Raw genomic sequence first — 13514 nt, 5'->3', positions numbered from 1 at the left:
ATGTTTTAGAAACATTTGAAAACAATGATACCACATCGTTTTTATAAATCTAAATCATGCTTTTATTGAGGAGAGGTGATCAGATTTACGTGTTTTATTATTATTTTTTTTTGTATGCCAGGTTGTGTGATGAAATAAAAAAAAAATCCATAGCTTTACATTGAAGGTGGGAACAGAATAAAATAAGACTTTGAATATGTATAAAAACCAAACCACACATGCGGAGATCTTAAGACAAAATTAAAACAATATTTATATACCCATTACATTTTTTAACTGATTATATCCAACAGAGATGTTAGCTGCATGTGCACAAAATCCCTAGTCGCAGGTTAAACAGGGTAACAGAGATTGAGAGAGGAGAACATTTTCCCTGCTTTGCTGGAAGAGACTGCTGGTGTAAAAGTGCAGAAATCTCTGAAGTACATAGACACTCACATAGAGAGATGTGGCCTCGGGAGAGAGCAGCCCTCTTTTAAAGCACACTTTAAGTGCTTTTCAGGACTGCAGCTACAAACAGCATTCTGCATCAGTCCAGACAATTTCAGCCCCTTTCTGAGCACCACAGCACTTCAGGGAGAGACAATAATAATTATTGAGACTTTAAATATTGCTTAATAGTGGAAAACTAGATTTCCTATACTTTCTGAAGGAAAATAGTATTGTTTGCTCACACAATCCTCACCACTTCAATCTCTGCATATTCAGTCCTGCACTTGCTATAATGTCCCAAATGACTTTATGCACATTGCTGTGCGGTTGCCAGATCATTGCTATATGTGTAGCTAAAGTGCTCCAAATGGGTTGCAGTGTTGCTGTGCAGTTTTAGGGTGTTTGCCAGGGTGTTACTTAATGCGTACTGACACAAAATGTCATTTTGCAATGTTGCTGTCCAGTGCTTCAGTTCTGCCAATGGTTTTTAGTGTTGCTGTGCAACTTGCTAGGGTGTTTGCCAAGGTGCTGCTATGCATAGCTACAGAGCACTTAATGTTGTTTGGCATGCAGCTGCCAGGGCATTGCTATGCAGTTTCTAAGTTGCAGTTGCGTATTTTCCAGGGAGTTGCTAGGGGGTTTGCTAGGGGGTTTCTATGCATAGCTAAAGAGCACAGAATGTTGTTTGGCAAATTGCTATGTGTTACCAGGGCAATGCATAGCTAAAGTGACAAAAATAATATAAGTGTGAAGCCATGCAGTTGTGATGTTATGCATAACTAAAAAGCACAAAATATTTTTAGCGTGCTGCAATGCAGTTCATGGGACATGGTTATTTGTCAGGGAGTTGCTATGCAAATGGTTTATAGAGTGTTGCTGTGCAGTTTCTAGGGTGTTTGCTTGTATGTTGCTATTAACAGACAGGACAGAGCAGGTTACTTTTGGTATGAAGCAAATGTAGTCACTTTTTTAAAATTCAAATAATGAATACTGTTTTGGGCTCTTTAACAGGTGTGTCATGACAGATCGCTGTAGAGCCGCAGTTCAAGCGGCATGTGAACCGATCATCTCTTCCTCTTTACTAGTTATTGCACAAAATAAACATGAGTGAACATCAGAAGGTGTCCTTTTTAAACTGCGGAACAAATTCAATTCTAAACCCCTTTTTTCAAATACAAGTCCACCAATGTAAATCTACTCTCCTGTCTGGTTTGTTTGTAGGACAAAAATGGCAGATTCAGCGTTAAGATTGATCAAATCTCCCAGCGATAGTATTCAATAGCACTTCAATAGTATTTTCTTTTTCCTACTATGGAAGTCAGTGGCTAGCAGCAACTGTTTGGTTGCCAACATTCTTCAAAATATCTTCTATTGCATTCAACAGAGGAAGGAAACTCATACAGGTTTTTTTTTTGTTTTTTGTTTTTTTTTACTTGAGGTTGAGATATATATGATATATGATGACAGAATAAAAAAAATTAAGAGAACTATCACTTTGATATCTGTAGCACAAAGTTAATACTCTTAGAATCAGGAATCAAGATTGCTGAAGAATCAGTGATTCTTACCATAGAAAATGCCACTAATTACCTGACATTTATGAAAAATAGAACAGAAATGGAACCTGAACTGTGATGAGAAATGAGACAGACAGAGAGAGAGAGTGATAATTAGATTTTCTCAGGCAATCTCCTGACGGTGAGAATCTCCTGCAGGCCCAGGTTTGCAGCTCTGGATGGCTCTATTTTGGGAGTCGTGTGTCTGTTTGGCCCGGTTCCTGTCAAGCGGATCTTCTGCTCGTGCGGCTATATGCGCAATTTCTCACCCTGACACTCAAATTTACATCCTTCCTGTTTTCCGCCTGACCTGCTTTTGTCATTGGCTGCTCCTGCCCTCCACCAAATGACACTAACTAAATTCAGCCTAACTAAAACTCTTCTTTTTCAGTGGCTTGTGTTGCATTCTCTCTGAAACATAAACTGATGATATTTTCTTTATTAAAACAATGTCTTACTTTGAGCTCTGTTCAAATTTCCTCTGATAAATACATTTTTGTATTATTACATCTACACCTCAATTGTTGCAGGCAGGTAGTTTGGACACTGTACAGGATTTTTCTTATCAGTTTAAAATATTGCCAGTTTCATTGAAATTCTTTATATAGAGGTATATTTTAATGTTCAGAGGCTTCATCACTCAGAAGATCTGCTGTAATTCAACTTCAGAAATTTTTTCACAAATCCTGAGGAAATAAAAACGAGGCACTGGCTGACATACAGTAAGAACATAATAAAAAATATCAAACATTTCTTACTTTTAATTGCCCATTTTGGTACCTTGACAAATCTGAGCACAGTACTAAAGGAAAAGTTCACCCAAAAATGAAAATTCTCTCATTTTTTTACTTTCATGTTGTTCCAAACCTGTATGAGTTTCTTTCTTCTTAATATTGGTAACCAAACATATGATGGTAGCCATTGACTTACATAGTATGGGGGGAGGGGGGAATATGGAAGTCAATGGTTTCCAGCAACTGTTTGTTTACCAACATTCTTCAACATACTTTCTATTGTGTAAATTCATGCAGGTGTGGGAGCGTAAAGGTAAGTAAATGATGACAAAATTGCCATTTTTTTGGGTGAACTATCTCTTTAAGATCTCCTCAGAGGAGGCACATGTGCGATTTCTCTCTGTCTTTGTCTCATAAGGAACATTTAAGAAGTCATTTGCTCTCCGTTTCATATCTGTTATGTCTAGAAGAAACATTTCAGATATCCATGAGATTTGTTTGTTTTTTTCACCCATGGAAATAATAACAAGTATTACTGTATAGACGCTTTCCAACCAAATAATATGCACCAATATTAAAAGTCCTGTTTCCTCGATAAAGTGTGAATACGATTTTCCTTCAAAAGCCTGTGAAATGCAGGAATTTTCACAGCATCTTTTATTGCCATGGCATTCAGGACGCCACACACACACACACACATGAGCAGGTTTCTGTGATGTTTCTCATGCTGTTGCGGGATTCAAACGCGGAGCTTTATAACTGCGATGACACATTTTCCTCAGATAAAAGCACATTTTCTCTGGTCTGACCTGAAAAAAGAATGACCTGGTGCCCCGTCTGCTGTTTTCACTGTCTGTCTCTTGCTGCCAGTGTGTGTATGCTTGTGCGTGGAACCAATTTGATTTGGTTTGTGTTTGGTGGAGAGTGGAGGGATATTGATGGAATGTCCCCTGTAGCCCAGCAAATGTAATTCAATTCCAATTCCACACTCACCTGATGAGATCGAAGAATTCACTGGGCTACAAAAATTAATTGGTCTTAAAGGGTTAGTTCACCCAAAAATGAAAATTATGTCATTAATGACTCACCCTCTCATGTCGTTCCAAACCCATAAGACCTCCGTTCATCTTCGGAACACAGTTTAAGATATTTTACATTTAGTCTGAGAGCTGTAGATACTTTTTCAATAAATGGTCAGAAATCTCTCGGACTAAATCTACAATATCTTAAACTGTGTTCCGAAGATGAACGGAGGTCTTACGGGTTTGGAACGACATGAGGGTGAGTCAATAATGACATAATTTTTAGTTTTGGGTGAACTAACCCTTTAAATTACAGTACAGTATAGAAACTAAACAGAATTGGAAGAAAATGTCAAATGAACTAATGAAAATAAATATTCCATGTTACATTTGTGTAAGGAACAGAGCATGTCTTCTTAATTCAAAATAAATTAATTCATAAAATGCTTAATATGGGGCCTTTAAAGGCATATTGTGATTAATCTGTGTAATTTCTGCAGTAATGTTTTGGTCTTCTTCTGATCAGAGTGCTTTTCTGAAAGAACTAGTTGGCGCTGACACAGTTTAATAACTTCAAATCATCTCTTAATGACTCCAAGCTGCACTCTGAATAAGACGAAATGTTCACATGGCTTCGGTGCACAATTATAGGCTTTCATTTCATTTGCAGCTGAAAGTTCATTCGAAAAAATATTGATGTGATAAAACACTTTTAGGTTTGACCCCGCAGCAATGCAAATCTTAAGCTAAAATTCAAATGGGAAGAGGTTATTCAAAAACGAAGATCCTTACGACCTTAAAAGTGGTGCGTACAAATCAAAAAGTTAAAATGTAACCTTTACAAACTTATTTTGTCTGCAATGATAGACCATAATACTGTGCATGGATGTTACATCAAAAATGCACCAGAAATAGAGTGCTGTGGACCTTTGGAAAGCTATTTTCTATGTATTATGATTTGGGACGCACTAATTCCAATCTCGCATGCAATTTAGGACAGATATTGCGCCAATTGTTATTAATTTCCAGGTCATCTAAGCATCCTCATTAAATAAAAACCTCAAGCTAATGCTGCTGTTATAAGGTCTACAGCAATATAATCTTCGGCTGATATGAAAAACACGTCTGATAGGTTATTTGTGATTTGAGTTACTAAGATTACTAAATCAGGCTTCCTTTTAAAAAATAAATATTGTCCTTTGTTATTCGAAGCTGCGATAGCAAAACTAATCAAATGATATTATAAGAAATCTTTTGTTCTGTTGTTCGGCTTTGTCACCTAAATGAGAACTGGGACAGGAAAGATAACAGACTCATCTGTGTGTATCTCCATCATAAATGCAGAATGAAAATGATCCTGCTATATTAGCAGAGTGTAATTAACAGGGCAGAAGGGTTTGTTAACCCTGGTGTATTAACGAGAGGACAGACTGCAGTAACAGGCTGGAGAGAGGACTAATTAACTCATGAACACATGCACATCTCGAGAGTTCGCATAGGGTCGCTTATGTTTGTGCGTTCTGTCGTATTACTTAGTGTAAGTAGTTGTACAGTGTTGTTGAGCCCTGGAGTAGTTGATCTGAATGAGAAAACTGGCCTTAGAAGAGGAATAGCATGATATAGCGCCCCTTGTGGCAGCACTGAGAATGCAACTTATGGTTCTTTATTTCACTCATTTGTCACTGTAATTATATTGTTGAAAAGGCCAGGGATGCATATATTGAGACATTAGCGCCCCCTTGTGACTTAAGACGCATTACGCAAATTTTTCCTTTTAACGGGTTGATATTGACCAGAAGCAGTTCGGAGAGCTCGTATAGAGACTTTGCTAGTGTCCCGCTGTTACTGTTGTTGTTGCAGAGTGCGTTCATATACAAGTGAGTAATTTGTTTTATGTTATTCATTATCTTTAAAGAGCTGCGTTTTGAATGTGAGATTGACTGTATCTGCGTTAGTTAGTTATAATCGCGTATGTACGCAACACACATTGTCGATTGCATCATCCATATACGGCGCTAGTGAAAGCATACACAGACAGTTATATATTGATATTTACGTATTATATTGTAATTATGTGTCCCTTTGGGTCGTTTTTTGGTTATGTGTATGTTCTTATTTACTTTGAAAAGGGAGATTGTTCATTTTAATAAAACCATATGTATCGATTCCAGTCAGCTCACGTGTCAGAGAACGTGATGCCATTTTTTTCTTAAGTGCTAGAGTCTCTACATGTCTGAATCGATTGCTATGTGTATAATTATATACATGATGTACGTATAATTGACAGATTGTGTTCATTCTTGTTATTACTGTTCATGACTAATTTAGTATTATTATTTTCTGTTTGTTTTAGAACCACTCATACTACGTTACACTCCAAACTACTCTGTCATACCCTCAACTACTTGTACTGCAATTGTTCACTCAACTCAATTCTACGACTGTAACTGTCTCTACAAGCCTCAATCCATTAAAGTGTACTTCGTCTCTGACCGGACGACTTATGTCTGCTCAATATCCACCAGCACCACACTAGTCTACCCAACAAATGGTCCTTCGAGCCGGATTGGGAGCTGTCATAAGAATGATGCATCAGAGTGATTCAGATCCTAGACCTGACCTTCCTGAGCCCACCGTCAGACCCAGACGATCGGTGCGGCTCCCTAGTTACCTGTCAGACTTCGAGCTTACTGATCAGCAACAGAGGATACAGTCAAGACAGAGAGTAGATTCTTCCTCTGAGATGAGTGATGATTCAGAATCACGAGGAGCGGCTGCACCCAAACGCACCGCTACCTCCCGTGAGTATAGAGCAAGTATGCAGCCATGGCAGCCCTTGAGAGAGTGGAGTCCCAGTAGAGAGTACGAACAACAGCGGGCACATACTTCCCCCCTCCCTGGGCTGTCTTCAGAAGTATTAGTAGAGTTCCAGCAGTTGCGGAAGGAGACAGAGGAGTTGCGACGTCATTCCCATGAGCAGATAAAGAAACTTGAGGAGAGGAATGAGGCCCTGGAAGCACAGTTGAGTCTACTTACAGTGAGTGATCGTTCGAGTCGCCATACACAGAGTACATATTGCCCTGTTCCGCAACCCCGTGTCCATACTCCGCAGATCACTACTATTGACAGGCCCATCCCTCTGCCTAGATCCAAGCTACCTCAGAGACCAGTTGACAAACCAGCAGGGTTATTCAGACAAGATCGCCTGCATGATTTAGAACAGAGGCTTCAGCAGCTGGAGAGGACGTCACCGCCTAATTACGCCCGACCCACACAGCGTCAGCCTTTTCCACAGACATCTTACGACAGAGTTGATGATAGCCGAAGTGGTTACAGCTTAAACAGATTACGTATTCCTCCCAGTCAAGAGATTACCTATAGGGGACCAGCTCCCACCATCCCGAACTTCATTAAGCCAGATCCTAGAGAGTTCTCTCGGCTGCGCATCGCTCTGGAGAACATTCTACCAGCGGACGCTACAGAGAGATTTAAGTACCAGATTCTTGTCGATCACCTGAAGTTTGAGGAATCATTACTGATTGCAGACTCATATTGCAACTCATTATTCCCTTTCTCAGAGACTATGGAGGCGCTTAATCAACAGTATGGACAGCCCCACCAGTTGGCACTCCAGCGAATAGCCGAGCTTATGGACGGTCCGAATGTCAGTCACGGAGATGTGAGAGCCTTCCGGATGTTCGCATTGAAAGTTCGCTCACTAGTGAGTATGCTGCAGCAATTGGGGAATAAAGGCTACGTGGAGCTAGAGTGTGGTTCCCATGTATCAAGACTGTTGTGTAAGCTTCCACATGATCTGCAGACAAGTTTACGACTGTCTGTCCATCCCCAGCAAGTTCCTATACCCACTTTGCTGGATTTAACAGCATGGTTAGAGTTTGAGCTGCAAGTTCAAGAAGACAGCACTAGGTTCTATCCTCTATCAAGTAAATCTGTAACCATTCACAAAAGGGCACCTCAGAGAGACACGAGACAGCCATTCAAGGCCACGAGTATCTTCCTTGGCACTGAGAAAGACAACAGGGACATACCAGTTAAAGTTCCCGACCCTATGCCCAAAGACAGGAAGACATTCTGCCCATATTGCGACGCTCAAGACCACTACCTGAATGGGTGTGTTAGTTTCCAGAAACTAAACAGAGATCAGAAAGTACAGTGGATACAATCACACAAGAGATGTTGGCGTTGTGGACGAGCTCATCAAGCCGCACAATGTAACCTCAAGACACTCTGCAAGATTTGTAATCGCCGACACTTATACGTCCTTCATGAGGTTAATGATCGATCCTTTGCTGAGAAACCTAAGATCGGATCTTCAGAGAGCTGTTTGGTGAACACGACTGCAGAAACGCTGTACCTAGATCGTCCCACTGACAGCCGGCGTGTCTTGTTGAAGATCTGTAAAGTACTATTAAGAAATGGCAACCACTGCTTAGAGACTTATGCCCTCTTGGATGACGGGTCCGAGCGCACAATCCTCCTTCATTCAGCAGCACAGAAGCTCGGATTGACTGGTCGACCAGAAGAGCTCGTACTACGTACAGTCCGACAAGACCTCCATATGCTACGAGGTGCTTCAGTGACATTCACAGTGTCGCCAGCATCCCAACCTAAGGCCACATTCAGGATTCATCAAGCCTTTACTGCAGAGACACTGGGATTAGCTGAGCATACTTATCCAGTAGATGAGCTACAACGTAAATACAGCCATTTGCAAGGTCTACAATTGCCACATGTTGAATCCGTCCAACCTCTCCTCCTTATAGGGTCGGATTACCCTCACCTCATCACCCCAGTAGAGCCAGTCCGTCTAGGCCCACCTAATGGTCCTGCTGCCATCAAGACCCGACTAGGTTGGACTCTGCAAGGTCCCACTCAAGAGATCAAGCATCGCCTTCACAGCCAGCAGTGCCTCTTCACAGCTACTTCAGGCTCGTATACTGATCTGTTCAGACAAGTTGAGAAATTGTGGCAACTAGACGTGCTCCCTTACCGCAGTGAGAAACTCATTACCCGTTCGAAGCAAGATCAAGATGCTGTTTCACTGCTCGAGTCCAAGACTACCAGAGTGACAGTAGATGGAGTTGCCAGATATGCCACACCCTTACTAAGAGTGGAAAATATGCCTCTCCTGCGAGCCTCCCCAGAAAGCACTTTACCTTGCCTCCGAGGAATAGAGAGGCGATTAGCCAGGGATCCAGTACAAGCAGCAACCTACCAGGTGGAGATGAACAAGTTGAAGGAGGCTGGATATGCCAAGGTGATACCTCCTGACCAAGTGGATCAAGCAGAAGAATCTTGGTATATCCCCCACCACATGACTCAACATAATGGCAAGAACAGAGTCGTCTTCAACTGTTCATTCGCGCATGGAGGGAAGAATCTCAACCAATTGCTTCTCCCTGGTCCCACACTAGGCCCTTCCCTGATGTCTGTGCTCCTGAGGTTCCGTCAACATACTGTCGCCTTGAGTAGTGACATTAGGGGCATGTTTCATCAGGTGCGACTACTGCCTGAAGACCGCCCACTGTTAAGATTCCTTTGGAGAGACCTCAACCGAGACAAGTCCACGCAAATATATGAGTGGCAAGTTCTTCCCTTTGGGACGACGTGCAGCCCATGCTGTGCGACCTTCGCGCTCCAGAAGCATGTCATCGACCACAGTCAGCCAGGTGAAGACGTTCTAGAATGTATAGAGAAGTCCTTCTATGTGGACAACTTCCTTCAGAGTTTTAGTTCCCAGGAAGAAGCCAAGGTACTGGCGTCCAAGTTGAGAGATCTCCTAGCCACAGGAGGATTTGATCTGAGACAATGGGCCAGCAACCTCCCTCAAGTACTAGACCATATCCCATCAGAATCCAAGTCTAGTAGCCTGGTGTTGTGGCTGACTCAAGTGCAACCAGATGCGCAAGAGTCTGCACTCGGACTACACTGGCACTGTACCTCAGACACGCTGTCATACAAGCATCGTCCCATTGAATGCTCTGCCCCTACTATGCGTCATATATACAAGGTACTAGCCAGTCAATATGACCCCCTAGGGTACATTGTCCCTTACACCACAAGAGCTAAAGTACTGGTCCAGCGTCTGTGGGACAAGAAAAGGGAATGGGATGACCCTCAACTTCCAGACGAGCTGCTCCAAGCCTGGCGGTTATGGGAGCAAGAGTTACCAGACATTCAGCGCATCTCACTTCCCAGATGTTACTCCACGGTAGAGTTGGATAACCCAAAGAGTGTCCGAGACATACACATCTTCTGTGACGCTTCCGAGCGAGCCTATGGCTCAGTAGCCTACCTCCGAACACTAAGTCCTCAAGGGTATGTAGAGATAGCTTTTTTGACTGCTCGATCCAGAGTTTCACCAAAGAAACAACAGTCCATACCTCGTCTCGAGTTGTGTGCCACTCTGACAGGAGCCCAACTAGCCAGATTATTGAAGTCTGAACTCAGTGTCCCTATATGTCAAGTCACACTCTGGTCGGATTCCACTACGGTGCTGGCATGGATCCAAGCTGACTCATATCAGTTTAAAGTCTTCATCGGCACGAGGGTAGCAGAGATCCAGGAGTTAACTGACCCCAAGGACTGGCGTTACGTCGATTCCAAGTCGAATCCTGCCGATGATATCACGAGGGGTAAAACGTTAGCCGGGTTAGCTAAGCCGAGCCGATGGAGTCAAGGCCCATCATTCCTCCTCCTGCCCCCAGATCAGTGGCCTCAAAGTCCTCTGCTACAGCTCCCTACTGAAGATGCAGAACTGAAATCCGGCACATTTTGTGGACTTACAGTTCCTGTCACCAACCCAGCCTTACCAGATTGCAACCAGTTCACATCCTATAAACAACTGCTTACAGCTGGGGCCAGAGTCTTACACGGGCAGGCTAACCCTTCTGAAGCACTAACAGCTGAAGATTATCGAGAAGCCGAACTAGCCCTCCTTCAACAGGCACAAAGCCAAAGTTTTCCAGTTGAGATGACTCATCTTAAGTCAGGTAAACCTCTACCAATGAGTAGTCGCCTCCTGTGCCTTGCGCCAGAGTATGATAGCACAACACACCTTGTCAGAGTTGGTGGTCGTCTCAGGCGAACAGAGCAGCTAGACGAATCCGCTATTCACCCCATAGTTTTGGACCCTAAGCATCCCCTGAGCAGACTGATTATCCAGGACTTCGATGAAACTCTGCACCATCCAGGAGCAGAGAGGGTGTTTGCAGAAGTGCGTCGTAAGTACTGGATATTAAAAGGTAGAGAAGCTATTCGGCAGCACCAGAGAACATGCTTGGGTTGTAGACAGTTGAGAGGCCAGCCCAGCATTCCCCGGATGGCTGATCTACCTCCTGCGAGACTACGTTTGCTGCAACCGGCCTTTTACTCCACTGGAGTGGATTGTTTTGGCCCTTACCTCATCAAGATTGGGCGCAGACATGAGAAAAGGTGGGGGGTCATTTTTAAATGTCTGACAACACGAGCTGTATACCTTGACCTGCTCTACCAGATGGACACAGATTCATTCTTAATGGCCCTCCGAAGATTCATCTCCCGCAGAGGCAAGCCATTTGAAATCATATCAGACCATGGTACAAATTTCAAAGGTGGCGAGAGAGCATTACAAGAGGATTTCGCTGAGCTCCATCCTTCCTTGCAAGAGCAATTAGCCAGCCACCAGATCAGTTTCAAGTTTAACCCCCCTGGTGCTCCCCACTTCGGAGGTTGTTGGGAAAGAGAGATAAGATCCCTGAAGTCTGCCCTCTGTTCTATTATAGGGGGACAAATTGTGACAGAAGAAGTCCTACGTACTGTGCTCGTTGAGATTGAAGGCATTCTCAATTCAAAGCCACTCGGATATACATCCTCAGACGTAGCAGACCCTGACCCAGTTACTCCCAACATGCTGCTCATGGGGCGGCCTGACGCATCTTTACCTCAAGTAATATACCCTGAATCAGAATTGCTGAGCAAACGGAGGTGGAGACACAGTCAGCTTCTAGCAGACCACTTCTGGAGACGCTTCCTCCGTAACTATCTTCCAGAATTCCAAGTCCGCCAGAAGTGGTGCAAAGAGGCAGAGAACCTGCAGCCTGGCACTGTTGTAATGATTGTTGATCATCAATTACCCCGAGCTCTATGGCCAGTTGGACAAGTGACAAAAGTCTTTCCAGGAGAAGATGGGAGAACCCGAGCTGCCGAAGTGGAAGTCAAAGGGAAATCCTATATACGTCCCATCACCCGTCTCATCAGCCTCCCAGCTCTACTGGACTGAGTACCCCTTGGTACTATCCCTTACCTGGTATACCTTTTCTAATTTACACATTTACACCGTAAATGTGGGGGCGGCTGTTGAAAAGGCCAGGGATGCATATATTGAGACATTAGCGCCCCCTTGTGACTTAAGACGCATTACGCTAATTTTTCCTTTTAACGGGTTGATATTGACCAGAAGCAGTTCGGAGAGCTCGTATAGAGACTTTGCTAGTGTCCCGCTGTTACTGTTGTTGTTGCAGAGTGCGTTCATATACAAGTGAGTGATTTGTTTTATGTTATTCATTATCTTTAAAGAGCTGCGTTTTGAATGTGAGATTGACTGTATCTGCGTTAGTTAGTTATAATCGCGTATGTACGCAACACACATTGTCGATTGCATCATCCATATACGGCGCTAGTGAAAGCATACACAGACAGTTATATATTGATATTTACGTATTATATTGTAATTATGTGTCCCTTTGGGTCGTTTTTTGGTTATGTGTATGTTCTTATTTACTTTGAAAAGGGAGATTGTTCATTTTAATGAAACCATATGTATCGATTCCAGTCAGCTCACGTGTCAGAGAACGTGATGCCATTTTTTCTTAAGTGCTAGAGTCTCTACATGTCTGAATCGATTGCTATGTGTATAATTATATACATGATGTACGTATAATTGACAGATTGTGTTCATTCTTGTTATTACTGTTCATGACTAATTTAGTATTATTATTTTCTGTTTGTTTTAGAACCACTCATACTACGTTACACTCCAAACTACTCTGTCATACCCTCAACTACTTGTACTGCAATTGTTCACTCAACTCAATTCTACGACTGTAACTGTCTCTACAAGCCTCAATCCATTAAAGTGTACTTCGTCTCTGACCGGACGACTTATGTCTGCTCAATATCCACCAGCACCACACTAGTCTACCCAACATATATTATTATTTTATTTTTAACAATAATTTATATAAAGCATTTCTTTAAAATCATTAAAAGTGAATTTTCAATAAATTTGAATTACTATATAGACCTACATTTACAATTTGGTATAAAATCTATGTGCATAACATAAGGTTATTTAAGGGTGCTTGGTTGATCACTGTTGCACGCATAATTGTGTATATGTGAATTCTGTATTTTTTTAGTTTAAGTTACTGTACATTGTTGTGGAGCCCCGCAGTAGTTGACCTGAATGAGAAAACTGACCGTGAAACCATAAAATGTTCGTCTGATCATATGCATCATTCCGAAGGCTACCTGCCTGTCAATGTAAGTATTTGCATACCTCCACACACCTTATTCACACAGACATGACGTCATCATCGCATTTTGCAGACTGAACGAGAATGAAAGATGTTATTATTGTAATATTTTGCGTTTTTTACTGTAATGTTGATGTAATTCACCAGTGAATGAGACATGAAGTAATCTGACAGTGCTGCATTCACCGTCCACCAACAGCGTCTCTCATCGTGTCACTAGTAAGCCTCTGGTCG

The sequence above is a fragment of the Carassius carassius genome, chromosome 50 (assembly GCF_963082965.1).
Source record: "Carassius carassius chromosome 50, fCarCar2.1, whole genome shotgun sequence".
Classification (NCBI taxonomy): domain Eukaryota; kingdom Metazoa; phylum Chordata; class Actinopteri; order Cypriniformes; family Cyprinidae; genus Carassius; species Carassius carassius.
This window is presented reverse-complemented; position numbering follows the sequence as displayed.